Source organism: Bactrocera neohumeralis, chromosome 5, assembly GCF_024586455.1.
Source record: "Bactrocera neohumeralis isolate Rockhampton chromosome 5, APGP_CSIRO_Bneo_wtdbg2-racon-allhic-juicebox.fasta_v2, whole genome shotgun sequence".
Taxonomy (NCBI): domain Eukaryota; kingdom Metazoa; phylum Arthropoda; class Insecta; order Diptera; family Tephritidae; genus Bactrocera; species Bactrocera neohumeralis.
Window position 1 is genome coordinate 47,651,149 of NC_065922.1, and position 15,633 is coordinate 47,666,781.

General features: G+C 34.0%; 1 protein-coding gene across 7 annotated transcripts in view; it reads left to right on the forward strand.

Annotated features, from left to right (window-relative positions):
• Positions 1-15,633, forward strand: part of LOC126760094 (uncharacterized) — a 187,530-nt gene that overhangs the window by 63,357 nt on the left and 108,540 nt on the right. For 2 of the 7 annotated variants that reach the window (XM_050475484.1, XM_050475487.1), the window contains exons 1-2: positions 6,560-7,008; positions 10,226-10,451. The exons of 1 other annotated variant lie outside the window; for it this stretch is intronic. The gene's annotated coding sequence lies outside the window, so the exon portion shown is untranslated. Of the gene's footprint in view, positions 1-6,559; positions 7,041-10,225; positions 10,452-15,633 lie in introns of those variants that run through there. 4 more of the 7 variants (XM_050475485.1, XM_050475486.1, XM_050475488.1 and 1 more) reach the window with 4 other exon arrangements.

Genomic DNA, 15,633 nt, shown 5'->3' on the forward strand with positions numbered 1-15,633 from the left:
AATTACAATTAAATTCTTAAATTAATTTCTTCTTCGCGATAATCTCCATCTAGTGTGTGGAATACTTTTTCAGCGAGTCATTTTTGAGTCTAGGAAAAAAGTAATAATCACTGGGGATAAAATATGAAACAAGATATTGTGGAATAGTACTTAGCATTATTCCTTTAATTTTTCATTATTGTCAAGCTTTTTTCATGCGAATTACGATATGATATGTAATTTATCGGAAATTACATATCTTTCGTTTGAATAATAAAACTCCGGCTAATTTACCGTACTGTGCGGCTTGCCGTCCAGTTTATTAATAATAATTTTATTCTTTATAAAAATCTTATTTGCTAAATTTACCTGGAGCCGTTGTGCTGACTTGACATATTCTTTATAAAAATCGTATTTGCTAAATTTACCTGGAGCCGTTGTGCTGATTTGACATTCCTCAGCATCAACGACCCGGCATATCTTAAATAAACATATCGAATAATAACAGTGGCATTTGATTTCATTTTTAAAGGAATTTAATGCTTGCTTATGAATATTTCCTTATTTATGTATCTGAAGATTCAACTTACATTTTAGAGGAATAGGAATAAATATTTAGAAAATACTTGTCTTTTTTGGTACATATATCGACAAGTTTGAAAGTGGTGGAGTCGTTTGACGACGCAACTCGCGCGCTGTCTTGTAAACGTAAAAAATATAGATCTATGCGTTCTTTGACATATTTCAAACACGTGGCCACGCAAACCTTACCTTTATTTTTTTGCAGTGTTTTTGCAATTACCGCGATTCAACTTATTAAACCTTTGTAAAAACAAGTTAAAATATATAGAATGGTAAAGTGATAATCGAGATTTCATTATCCGTCATTTACATATTTTTCAAATACCGTATTTGTGTAAAGTTTTATTCCGCTAATCATTGGTTCCTAATGTTTATACTATATATTATACAGAGAAGGCATCAGATGGAATTCAAAAAAGCGTTATATTGGAAGAAGGCGTGGTTGTGAACCGATTTCAGCCATATTTCGTACATGTCATCAGGGTGTTAAGAAAACATTATATACCGAATTTCATTGAAATCGGTTTAGTAGCTTGAGATATGCTTCTTGGTCCATAAGTGGGCGAGGCCACGCCCATTTTCAATTTTTAAAAAAAGCCTGGATGCAGCTTCCTGCTGCCACTTCTTCCGTAAAATTTAGTGTTTCTGACGTTTTTTGTTAGTCGGTTAACGCACTTTTAGTTTTTGAACATAACCTTATGGGATGGGCGTGGTTATTTTCCGATTTCTTCCATTTTTGAACTGTATATGGAAATACCTGAAGAAAACGACTCTGTAGAGTTTGGTTGACATAGCTATAATAGTTTCCGAGATATGTACAAAAAACTTAGTAGGGGGCGGGGCCACGCCAACTTTTCCAAAAAAATTACTTCCAAATATGTCCCTCCCTAATGCGATCCTTTGTGCCAAATTTCACTTTAATATCTTTATTTATGGCTTAGTTATGACACTTTATAGGTTTTCGGTTTCCGCCATTTTGTGGGCGTGGCAGTGGGCCGATTTGCCCATCTTCGAACTTAACCTTCTTATGGAGCCAAGAAATACGTGTACCAAGTTTCATCATGATATCTCAATTTTTACTCAAGTTACAGCTTGCACGGACGGACGGACAGACGGACGGACGGACGGACAGACAGACATCCGGATTTCGACTCTACTCGTCGCCCTGATCACTTTGGTATATATAACCCTATATCTGACTCTTTTAGTTTTAGGACTTACAAACAACCGTTATGTGAACAAAACTATAATACTCTCGTTAGCAACATTGTTGCGAGAGTATAATTAAAATATATACAGAATAGATGTAATGCTCAATAAATGAGTTGTTTTGTGATGAAGTAATTTATTTTATATACTATTTGTTGTAAGGAAACTATGAAAATAATTTTTCTCTATAATATTTAATTAAATTAAATGCAGTTGAATCACCTTTGTCGGCTAATAACAGCTTGGAGCGGGTAGACATTGAACCAGCAAGGTTTTCAAGGCATTCTGATGCAATTTCCTGCTGCCACACCTTATTAAGTATTTATTTTCAGTTCTGTCTTTAAGGTTGGTCCGTGTTGAGCTACTTTGTTTTTCATGGCAAGGATTATCGATCGGGTTCGAATGGGGAGAATTTCCTGCCATGCCATATGCGATATCCCAAGATCTCCAGACATTTTCTGAACCTGCAAGAAAAGAGATTGTAGACAGATGACATTTTCTTTTACATAATCATGATGATATATCATACAAAACTTACCGATTTATTGCGATGACACAGTGCGGAGTCGTCCCGGAAAATGGCTTTGGAAGAATACCCATATTGTTCTTCTATGACGGGCATGATAAAATGGTATACAACTTCACCATACTTGGCTAAGCGCACCGTCTTTAAGGAGGGAGCCTGCATTAGAAGCTTCAAAAAATCATTTTTTTTGCTTGCTCTAGATGGGAATTCGAAATATTGTCGAAGCTAGATGGGAAATAGTGGCCGAGCGTCTAGCAGGTATATGAGCGCTTGGGCTGAAAACGAAAACTTTGACGCGCGATTTCTCGATTTTTCATTTTTAAAATTTTTCTTAATTGGCGGCAGGATAGAAAAAAAACTAAAAGTACTTCGTATGGAATTGGGTCAAAGTTTATTATCTTTGGCATTAAATTAACTTATTTTTAAACTAAAAGAAAAAACTAAGAAAAGTTAAGTTTGAACATATTTTTAAACTACATAAAGTAAATTTTTTTGGTCAAAAACCAATTTTTTTCAATTTTTAAAAAATTTTAAAATTTTACACTCTTTTTTTGTAATTTTCTTAGTTTAACTAGAAGATAAGTTATTAAGAAATATGCATCTCTTTAAATTTTTTGTTTCTGATAGAAATTGCGTCCCGCAGCCTGCCCGCCGTCCGACGAATGCACATGCGAGATGCATCGGGAAATTGCTTTCCAAAGGCAGAATATCAAAGATTTCGTATCCGAAAAAATTTCGGATGAAGCTTAAATATATAACTATAAACCCTAGAAATTTCGTTTTAATCAATCATTTCTTTTCCTCCTAAAAATATCCTTAAAAGAATCGATTTTTTGTAGACTCTAAAGCAACCTATCCCCTTAAACCCGTTATTCTCGAACCTGTAGTTTTGAAGCCGGTCAGCAAGATTTCTCGAGAACTACTCAACTGATCATCATGAAATTGTACACAGGCCTTTGAGATACAATTCTTATAGATTTGGACGAAGAATTTTTTCGATTGCAATTATTTGAAAAAAAAGTCGCGAAATTTAAACTGAAATTTTCATTTTTTTGTAAAACTGTCTGCCAAAAGTTCATTTCTTTCCTTAGTTGAAGTTCTAAGTAACGGTTTTTTCTGAAACACGTATTTTGTTACTTTAAAGGATCCTGTAAGGAGTTATCCTGCCCGCGCGGGCGCATCATTTTACCGAGGGGTCTCTGGAAATGGCGTCACAATGGCCGAGTTTAAAATATTTTTTTTCCCAAAAATTAGATCTTCTCTGTTAATAGTGTAAGTGTATAATAATAAACAAGTAAGGAAGGGCTAAGTTCGGGTGTCACCGAATATTTTATACTCTCGCATGATAAAGTGATAATCGAGATTTCATTATCCGTCATTTACATATTTTTCAAATACCGTATATGTGTAAAGTTTTATTCCGCTATCATCGTTGGTTCCTAATGTATATGAATATTATACAGAGAAGGCATCAGATGGAACTCAAAATAGCGTTATATTGGAAGAAGGCGTGGTTGTTAACCGATTTCACCCATATTTCGTACATGTCAGGGTGTTAAGAAAATATTTATACCGAATTTCATTGAAATCGGTCTAGTAGTTCCTGAGATATGATTTTTGGACCATAAGTGGGCGACGCCAGGCCCATTTTCAATTTTTAAAAAAAGCCTGGATGCAGCTTCGTTCTGCAATTTCTTCCGTAAAATTTAGTGTTTCTGACGTTTTTTGTTAGTCGGTTAACGCACTTTTAGTGATTTTCAACATAACCTTTGTATGGGAGGTGGCGTGGTTATTATCCGATTTCTTCCATTTTGGTCCTGTATATGGAAATGCCTGAAGGAAACGAATCTATAGAGTTTGGTTGACATAGCTATAGTAGTTTCCGAGATATGTACAAAAAACTTTGTAGGGGCGGGGCCACGCCCACTTTTCCAAAAAAATTACGTCCAAATATGCCCCTCTCTAATGCGATCCTTTGTGCCAAATTTCACTTTAATATCTTTGTTTATGGCTTAGTTATGACACTTTATAGGTTTTCGGTTTCCGCCATTTTGTGGGCGTGGCAGTGGGTCGATTTTGCCCATCTTCGAACTTAACCTTCTTATGGAGCCAGGAAATACGTGTACCATCATGATATCTCAATTTTTACTCAAGTTACAGCTTGCACGGACGGACGGACGGACAGACGGACGCACAGATGGACGGACAGACGGACGGATGGACAGACGGACGGACGGACAGACAGACATCCGGATTTCAACTCTACTCGTCACCCTGATCACTTTGGTATATATAACCTATATCTGACTCTTTTAGTTTTAGGACTTACAAACAACCGTTATGTGATAATACGGAGAGTATTTTGTTGCGAGAGTATAAAAATTCTAAAAAGGCTGTTTTTATCCGAGGAAACCCATACAACCCCTTAAAAAGATTCTATGCTTAACACCATCTGTTCAAGGAGATGTCTTCCTCTTAGTCGCAAGTCTACCGTAACGCTCCAAACGACCGTCCTGGCGCAATTTTTTAGGAAATTTATTACTGTTGGATGGCTAAGTCTTATTTTTCTGAATATCTCGCGAACCAACATACCTTTTTCCTTTAACTTAAAAATAATCAATTTTTTATCACGCGTTAATTGCTTATATTAAGCGCATTTTTAAAGACGTTTTGCTTACTTGATCATCACTGCGATGTATGTAGGCATCAGCAAAAGGCACTGAATGTCTTATATTAATTAATTTGTTGTTTTTAACGATTTTCTTTAGGAATAGTTCTATGTTTCCCATCTGCAATACACACTTCTTCAGAGTGATAAGGAACACGTATGCCAAGTGCCATGAAGATATCTCAATTTCAACCCAAAATAACAGAGCATCATGCGGAACGTAATTTTTCTCATCCTCTTTATCATTTTAATGTATTAGCTAGTAACCAAAACTACTATGTTATATTCTGTATCTACTAATTGTAGCTATTATTGCGACCCAACTGTATATTTTTACCATACATCTGTAGTGCACTACTAAATATAATGCTAATACCTTCGAAATATTAACATATGCAAATGATTTCATATGATCAAGGTAAATTTGTATTATGTGTGATGAAGAAACTCGGTATCGCGCTCTGAATTGCATTACATAACAGCGAGTACTCTCGTGTAACTAAAAGCGCTCAAGAATGGAAGAAGGCAGCAAAAGAAACACATGAGCTAATAATATAGTCGACGCCGGTAAATTGGCTGTGACCTGCCTGAAGTCCCATATATTGCTCGAATATACATATGTATATGTATAATCGGATATGCTTATTTTTATATATTTCTGTCTGCACATAAGTACATACATACATATATATGTATGTATATTGAATTGTATATAAATTGTCACTAATCCAAAAAGAGATTTCCCACTTATCCGAAGAAAAAGGATCAAGCATTAAGCGGCGAAAAGCCGGCATGAGTGTCAAAACGTAGCAAGCGTCTCTATCTTTGTGTGTGTGTGTGTGTCTGTGCAACATATGATTTTATAACTTGTAAGTGGCCATGTAAGGGAACTAATTCAATGGCTGTCTTAGCACTTATGAAGATGTCAACATGTTCTTGAACGTGTTGACATATTGGCACTGATTCTCGAGCATAAAAGTCAGCAACAGCGGTGCACCGACTGGCTGGCGCGCCGTGCTAGTGGCGAGAACCAAGTTAAGGTGCAGAACCCAATAGAACGAGGCGGTAACTGCAGTCGTTAAACTGTGTTCGTTTCGCAAGGTAAAAGTCTACAAAAAACGAAGAGACACAACTACTTTACCGACACTGCGAGCGAGAGAAACCAAAACACGCGGCGTGAGATCTGAGAGCAAGTAAAGCATTGTGGGTGGTAGCGTCGAAACAGGATAACGGTGCACCGAACGTGTAAATCAAAAGTTTTTAGCGTCGCAAAGTGTGATATGAAGAGAGCCCGTGTAAACTTAAGAGCAGCGTCCTTGATGCTTTTCAGTCAAAGAGCAAATGTCTAACGCCCGTCGGTAAGGCAGCAAGCGCTGCAAATAACCGTAGAGATTTGCGTGGAAGCCCTACAATTCAGCTGCCCTACTGGTTGTTCTTTTGGCCAAAACCGTTTGCACACTTGCTTGTTGTTTGTTTGTTCGGCTCATTTGACAATCGGTTGTTTGTTACACGGCTCGGTTGTTCGTTGCTCGTTTCAATTCGTTTCAGTATAAAATGTGACCGACTCTACATGGCAAAAACAGTCTCCAAGTGAACGTCGCCGCTGTCGGTATATGTTAGCGGAAAAGCCGAAAATCAGCGCCGCGACAACCGCGACGGCAACAATAACAAAAGCACATAAGCAAAAAATAAAAATCATACGCAAACGAGCGTGTGAAGAAAGAAAAAACGAAATATAATGTGTTGTACACACACACACATACCATAGTTATGGACGGAAAGCTCGTTTGTTAACTGTCGATGTGCGCGCGCGGGTGTGTGTTGTTGTTGTGCGCCTAAGTGAGCGGAAGCGCGGCCAATTTCTGCCAGGAAATTGAACCGAGTTCAATTGAAGTGCGTCTAGTGACAGTAAAAAAAATGAAAATATTATAATTATTCCTACATACATACATATTTACATATTTACAAATAAAATAGTGTATAAAAATAACAACAACAAAAAGTTGCGTTTGGAAATTGGGCGTGCAGAAAAGGATAATCCAAGGTGTGTGCGCGTGATTTAGCAGATTTGTGCAAGTTGTTTTTGTTATTGTTTTTTTGTTTCACATTTTCCCAATTTTTGTTGCTTTCCTTGCACTATGCTTTCCGCTGTGTAGCGCTCGAGGCCATTAATGACTTTGTGAAGTTACGCAAAGGTATTATTATTGTGGCTTGCTGCGCTAATCGATAAGTTATACAACAACAAAAACAAAATTACATATATAATTCGTGTTGTTGTGGCATGCAATTAGGCGTATATGCTCGGTGGCATACCAAAGCATCGCACTTGAGCAAGTGCCGTTCAGTGGTCGTGTTGGTGGTGGTGACAGGTGCTAGTGATGTGGCAACCCAACAGTCGCAAAGGTTGAGTTGTCTCATAAAACAACCGCAAATACGCAGAAACGTGTTGGAGCGTAAAACAGCTGGCGAATCTTACGCCGTCAGTAGGGTGCAGAACAAGTTGCAACAAAACCCGCATGCTCGCGGTCGCGTTTGTCACAGCAGCAACACATTCTATGGTCACATGCATACAAATATACCTACTTACATACATATGAATGTCCATAGAAGCGTGTGTGAGCTCAAGCACTTGACTCTGTTTGTTTGCATTAACCTTCTTTGTCACTTTGTCCGGATTGATTTTAGTGTTGTGCATTGTGTTTGTTAGTGTTGTTGTTGTGGCGGTTCCATTTGTGCTGAAGCCGCATAAGCGTTCCAGCGCACAATCACAGTGTCACGGTACAATGATTCGCGGCTTTTGCCTTCCGCTTTGTCTTTGAGCAGTTACGCTTCGCTGGCGCCGCTGATGAGCGGAAAACGTTTTTTTTGTTTGTAAAAATAATGGGCGCTATTCAAATTTGGTTCAAAAGAGATAATGCGAGATAAACGGCAAATAAACATATAGTGACATCAGTTGGTGAATACATTTTTTGAATGACGCTGAAAGTGTATAATTAGCTTCGACTAGTGACAAAGAGTTAAAAATGGAACAAAGATGGTTAAAAGAAGTTGAATAAATGGAACAAAAGAAATTAATTTTGAAAAAAAGAATAATTTATTTAATTAGCAAGTTTACTATTGAATGATAACTAAAATTTTGTTTCAACTGAAGAAGTCGATATTAAAAAGTTCTTCGACAAACTAATGTACATTAATCAAAAGTTGTGTACACAGTAAAAAAAAAATTATTAAAAATTTATTAACAAAAAATATAAATTTACTGTGTAAAGCTGTAAGAAAAAGGATTATAAATTACCGTTATATCATACATTTTTAAAAATAATGTGAAATTTAAAAGAATTTTTATAAGAAAATAATATGTAATATAAAATTAATTCATGAACAAAACAAATTAACAATCGCTAGTAAATTTATTAAAAAAAATAATTTTGAAAATAAACAACAAAAAAAAATAAAAATAAATATAATATGCATAAATATAAACCATAAAAAAACAAGTATAATTATTAAAAAAAAATAAATAAAAATAAATATAAATTGGGTAAATACATTTTATGGTTAAAAAAGAAGCAAATAATAATTATCTTTACACATATAAATACCGTTGTAAAAATCAACTTAAATAGCTAAATTTATAAAAAGCGCAGAAAAGTAATAGTGTCGAACAACAAACAAATTTAAATACAGGGTTTTCCAATAAGAGATATATGATTGCTTTAAAAAATATTAATTGTTAAAGAAATTTAAATGTTTTCTATTTTTTCCTATTTTCGATTGAACTTGCCATAATGGATACAATTAAGTACTGAATATAACAACATTTAAATGACCTCTACGACTTTTTTTTTTGGATAAACAAATTCGATGAATTCAATTTACGACAACTTTTTCATTAAATCAAGTCACATGCCAAGAATAGCAAGTTCAATATTGATCTCTAAAGCTTGAACAGAGTCTGATTTATTGCTACAGGCCAATGACTTCAAATAACCCCACAAGAAGTAGTCTAATAGTGTTTAATCACAACTTGTTGAAGGCAATTCCATGTCACAATTTCTAGAAATAATCGAAACTCCAAACATTTCTTGCAATAATTCGCTTGTTGCTCATTTTGTGTGGCACGTAGTCCCCGTCTTGTTGGAACCAGATGTTGTCTAGATTAACTTCTTCCAATTGCGGCCATAAAAAGTAGTTATCATCGATCTATACCGCTCTCCATTGACAATAACGGTGTCACCAGCTTCATTTCGAAAGAAGTACAGACCGATGGTTCCAACAGACCAAAAACTACACCAATCTGCCAATTTAGGTGAATTTAATGGTTGTTCGTGAATAATTTATGACTTTCTTCGCACGAGAATCGAAAGTTTTGTTTATTTACCGCACCACTCAGATGAAAGTGAGCCTTATCGGAGGAGATGATTTTCTTAAAAATACCGTTATCGTTTTCATGTTGTTCCAAGGCTAAATCAGCAAATTCACAAAGTTTACTGTGATCCAATGGCTTCAGTTCTTATGTGAAAACAATTTTATATAAATGCAAGCCCAAAACCTCTCTCAAAATCCGCCAGGTTGTGGTTTGAGACAGATCATGACATATTTAATTATTATTAATTAGAAAATGTAAAAAAATGAATGCTTTTGAATAAAATCCAAGATATAAACAATAACTAAGGCAAAAAATATTAAAAATTAAAAAACAAAAAATTAGGAAAAACGTCGGAAACTATAATACTACAATCTATAAATACAAAAGATACCTTACAATAATATTATTTTCATCGGTCAGTTTGCATGACAACTATTTGCTATAGTGACACGATCTGAACAATTTTTTCGTGACTTAGATAATAATCCATGCCGAATTTCGTGAAGATATCTGCTCTTTGCAAGCACTTAATTTGGATCTGAACGACTTCTTCAGTGATTGCATTTTTATTATTATTATTATTATTATTATTTAATAGTCCGTGCCAAATTTCGTGCATTTCGTCAACTGATTGATTCCGATCGTTCAGTTTGTATGGCAACTATATGCTAAAATGATCCGATATCGGTGGCTCCGACAAATGAGGAACTCCTTTAGAAGAAAAGAATATGTGCAAAATTTCAGATCAATATCTCAAAAACTGAGGGACTAACTCGGGTATATGCAGACAGATTTCAAAGATATTAAAAACGACAATTTAGTTTAGTGAAAATTATTTATAATAAATAATACGTCCGTACTAGTATTTATATATCTTTCAAATTTATCACAGAAAAGTAGCGGAAATTTTTAAAATATCTTAAATGAAGTGTGTTCAAAATACTTGAAAATCAGTGAACAGTGAAAGTGTGTACTCATTGTGTCAATAACATTTGCTGCAGGAGGAAAATAATTTCAGTCGTTAAAATACAAACAAATATAATTAAATTTATGTTCACAAATATGCGTGAAAAAGTTTATGCTGAAATAAACGAAGAATAGATCAAACTCTTAATGAGGTGAGTCATCAATATATTTTGTTTTGTAATTTCGTTTATGCCATATTTGTATGTGACTGTCTGTAACATTGCTCTATTATTGTACATATAAATTATATATGCAATTAAACTACAAAATTTTTCGTTTAAAAAAAAACGTTCCATAAATTTCAGCAGCTTTAAAAAAATTGTTGAATGAAATTAAAATTTTCGAAATCTAAGCGATATTCGAACAGATAAATACCATACATAACATATTTCGGAGACTTTGAAGAGCGAACTAAGAAATTTTGCTTATTTGTCCAAATATTATTTGAAATATTATTTACATTCAGAAAGATTTCTAAGAATGAAATAAGAAAGTTCTTTGTATGTCCAAATATTACTTGAAATTTTTTATGAATTCAGGCAAATCCGTATGTATAAAAAATATATTAAATTTATTGCCTCAGTAAGTCAAATACAATAGTAATTAAATAACTGATGCTTAAACCTTTATTAGATCTCAAATGATTTCATTTTTTTTTCAAGTTAGAAATACTAGATTATTTGTGATATAAAAATAAATTTGCATAAATAAACATAAAGCACTAAGAAACGGATGGTCTATTTAGCGCACATCTCCATTAACCGTGCAGCCGGTCCCAACATCTTTTATCTTTATTAAGGACAATACATTAACCGGAAAACCCTATTAACGGGATGATACCTCCAATGTCCGCTTATGGGAGATTTCACTCTATTTATTACGTATATGAACATATAATCATTTCTAAGCCCATATCAATTAATGTTTTGAGAATAAAAATTCTTTCAATATTCGCAATCTTCCAATTTCACTTATGTCCAAGATGACTCAATTTACCGAAGTGAGAACAGCGTCAGTCTGATTTAGCAGCGTTTATATTTTTTCGTATCTTCTGTTCCGTAGAACACTATTTGAGCTCAACATATTTTCTAGATTTCAATTCAATATTCAGTATCCAATTCACTCAATACTTTGTTTTGTAACAAATACTGGATTTGCTCCATTAATATTTCTTCCGTGAAACTGTCCTTAACCTTTTGTTCAAAGTCACTTAATCGAGATTGTTTTTGGAAAAGGAATTGCTTTTAAATTTGTATAAACTCTGCAATGTGGTCTTGTCGGTATTTTTCCGATTTTTTGTTGTCGTTTTGTCAATGGATTTTCGTTTCACCTTTGTCCGTTAACCGCTTAAGAAGCTCACTGTCGATTTATTTCTCCAATTTGGTGCATTTCTTTGTGTTTCTCTCTTACTTTGCTGCTGCCGGCAAAACCTTGCGGTGTTTTAGTTATAGTTTTTCATTGGTCATTTTGCTTATATTCAAAGGTTTCTTCAGCGTTGAAAAATATTGTTCGTATATGAAAAAGTAGCTCTGAGGAACTTTATACATAAGTGACGTGTCGTTGCTTGAATAACAAATGATAGTTTTCTTTTAAAGTACCTCATATCTGTCTAAAATCAGCTGATGTTCCTGAGATTTTTGTAGCTTTCTATTAAAACACAATATGTTCTTCTTTCTAACTTTACTTACCGCATTTAAAACAAACTACAATATATAAAAAGAAAAAATGTGCGTGATAACTTTTTTGATTACAGGAATACGCTCTGAGGTTTCACAGTAGACGTTTCCTTAAATACTTTTAAATCATTGCTAGCAGCTTATAACTAGTAAACTAAAAATACTAATCGTCTAAAATTTACTTTTCTTCACATCGTCACAAGTTTACAGTTGAAAGAAAAACGATATTATAGAAACCACTTATATTGAAATAAAATTTGAGTTTTGGTTATAAAATTAGTATATATTGGTTATATATAGGTTAAATTTTATGCTACATACAGTATGTCTCATAATTCTTTTCACAATGCAATATTTAAGTATTTTGTTTTTTTATGAGTAAATTACATTATTGTTTATTGGTTTAAATTTTTTTTTGCAACAGAACGCATTCCTGGCGCATATTTCTCGTTTATGTGAAAAAAACAGTTATTTGGATGTAACATATACAAAACCAACAACGTAAACAATAATGCGTCATGTTTTTCGTTGTCTCGAAACTTTTTTCACAATTCAGAGAAACGCAAAAAAAAATACCGGATAATTAACGGTAAACTATGTTTTTGTACATTGTTTGATTGTCGCTGCTCTTAGAGTTGAGGCAACATTTAGTTACATGTAATTCGCGTAGGTGGCGACACTGCATCCGTTAGAAAACTTTTTAGCAATAATGCCGTGTAATCGTACAAGTGAAAATATTATACAGTTAGTTTATTATAATTTTCATAAAGGTAAATCAGCTAAAGTATTGGCTGATATGTTTTCTCTAAATGTTAGGACAGTGAATCGGTTAGAATTAAAAGAACCCAGTGGCAGGCCAAAAAAGATTACACCTAGGATGGAAAGGTTAATAAGCAAACAAATTGACAATAAACCACAGTGCAGCCTTAGAATGTTAGCTGCAGATTTGAAGGAACGCAATATTGTGCAAGTAGGCCATTAAACCGTGCGAAGAGTTCTCTCAAAACACAAATATAGTTCTAGAAGTGCAAGAAAAAAACGATTGCTATCACAAATTAACGTTGAAAAACGGCTTTCTTTTGCTCTAACTCACATTTCACATCCAATGGAATACTGGGACGATGTAGTGTTTTGTGATGAGACGAAAATAATGCTATACTACCACGATGGACCTCAAAGAGTTTGGAGGAAGCCGCTTACAGCCCTACAAAACAAGAACATTATTCCCACAGTAAAATTTGGAAAGCTGAGTGTTATGGTGTGGGGTTGTATTTGTAGCAAAGGTGTTGGTGAAATCAGAATTATTGAAGATAATATGACAAAAGAAACATATGTATTTAGACATTTTACGTAGCAATTTAAAAAGAAGTGTGCAAAAATTTGGGCTAGTGGATCCAAACAATCCCAATAAATTGAATTACAAATTATATCAAGACAATGATCCCAAGCACAAGTCTTATATATGCAGGACTTGGTTGCTATATAATTGCTTAAAAGTGCTAGATACTCCTGCGCAAAGCCCAGACATCAATCCTATAGAAAACTTATGGGCATATTTGAAAAAAAAAGTGGCAAAACGGTGCCCTACAAACAAAAGCACCCTAATACAGTGCATAAAAGAGGAGTGGAAGAAGATCTCACAGGAATATGACATAAAAAAGCTAATTTCAACGATGCCACGGAGGCTACAATGTGTAGTAGACGCTGCAGGTGGTCACACCAAATATTAACATAAAAATGCTCGCGTGTACTGATTGGAACTTTAATTGTGGTGAAATGTGAAAAGAATTTTGAGACAGTACAGAATAAGATATTTTTTGTTTTTTGATTTATTTCTTCTAATATACTTTAAATATATAATTGTTTTTGATTCAGAAATAATAAAAAATATAATGAAAATTATTCTGTTATAAAAAAATTCTTAAATAAATATGTATGTGCGTTACTTTCAAAATTCACTTTGAGCATTTTACTCCGTCAAATGTTGTCATATGAAAAGATTTATGAGACATACTGTATATGTATGTAATATGAAGTAGTGAATCGTAAGAAATAAAAAAATCAATTTCGATTCTTTTGATTATACGTTGTTTTGCATTTTAAGTGACGACATATACTTTTACTAGAGTTCACAGTTCTACTTTAGTTGCTTCGTTCTCGAATTCCTACGCTGTTGAAAACACTTGTTTCATTGAAAGCATTACTAAGAAAATACTTTCAAGTACTGGTAACAATTCCTAGCAGTTTTTGTTATTTAAAGGACTTTATTTTCTATCGAACTATTAGCAACGTTCTAGCTTTCTATTTGTAGTTCGATTTCCAATAAATCCCTCTACTAATTTACGAACATAAAGAGCTTAGTATTTTACCCTTAAAAGCTTGTGCACACTTCACCAGCAACTACGGAATGTTAATAAAGTGACCGCTAATTATGCTCACGAAGGTCAAGTGGACAACTTACATACAGAATACTTGAATTCAAATGCACTTGAGACACACGTACTCACCTTCGAATATACATATGTATGTAGTATGCGCTTGTTCACCTTTCATTCTTGAACGAAGCTCTGCAAGTGCCCAAATAGTAATCAGTTGGAGGTTGAGCTCAGAAATGAAAATAAAATAAAAGCGAAGTACGAAAAGTAGCGCCACGTCAAACAATCAGGTCAAGTGCACCCACCGGTATGTAACATTGTAGCATTTTTTTAAATGGATCATTTAAGTAGGAGGGAAAATCAAATAGAAAGCATAGAAGTAGAAGAGGAAAACAAAGCATGAAAAAAGCAGATTATGGCAAATTGCCATTTCTGAATGACACTGAGCTTAGATTAGCGGACTAATATTAGCATGACCGTTGTGCATACTCATTGTAAATGTATTAGTGTTGGCAGTTAGCGCCTCAGCGTTTAAATTTCTAATGAACTCAGGGTGGAAATGTGTACTTTTCTCGCGCTGTGCTCTGTATGTTAAATTGCTCGGAATGGTAATGTAATTTGTAATGGATTGTAAATTGCTTTTTATTTGCGCGAATAATGTAGTCGAAATAAAACATTTAAGACTACAAACGTTTGAATGACGTGAATGTGACTCTACATTGGGCTACATGTAGCAGGTGGTTAATCAGGATAATTTAAATTATTTAAGGAAATAATTAGGTAATTTTTTAAAGCAAGTGAACAATATATATTATTCTGGAATCAAAAACAAAAACAACTGTGTTGAGATAAGTAAAATTTTCAGGATTTTTTATACATGCATACATGTAACTATCGGAACTGGTTCTTCTGTCTTGTATTATTTAGGATTACAAATCTTCAAGACACTTTCTATTTTAAATGCCAAGGCCAAGGTAAAAATAAAGCCTTTTCTCCTTGAAGTTGCCTGGTACCTACTTGAACAATTTTTATATATGCGCATTATTTTAATTCTTATTTTATCAGTTTTCATTTATTGCTCTTTTAATAGCTGAAAACTATGGAAAATAAAATAAAGCCAAAACTATGCGTAATTGTTATATTTATTTTAAAAAGAGTTCAAAAATGCTATTAAAATACTTTAAAATCCGATTGTGAGTTGTCTTGAAAACTTGTTTAGCTTAGATTACTTAGTTGGTCGATACCCATGATGGCACGGAATCACGCTTACACTGATAGGTACT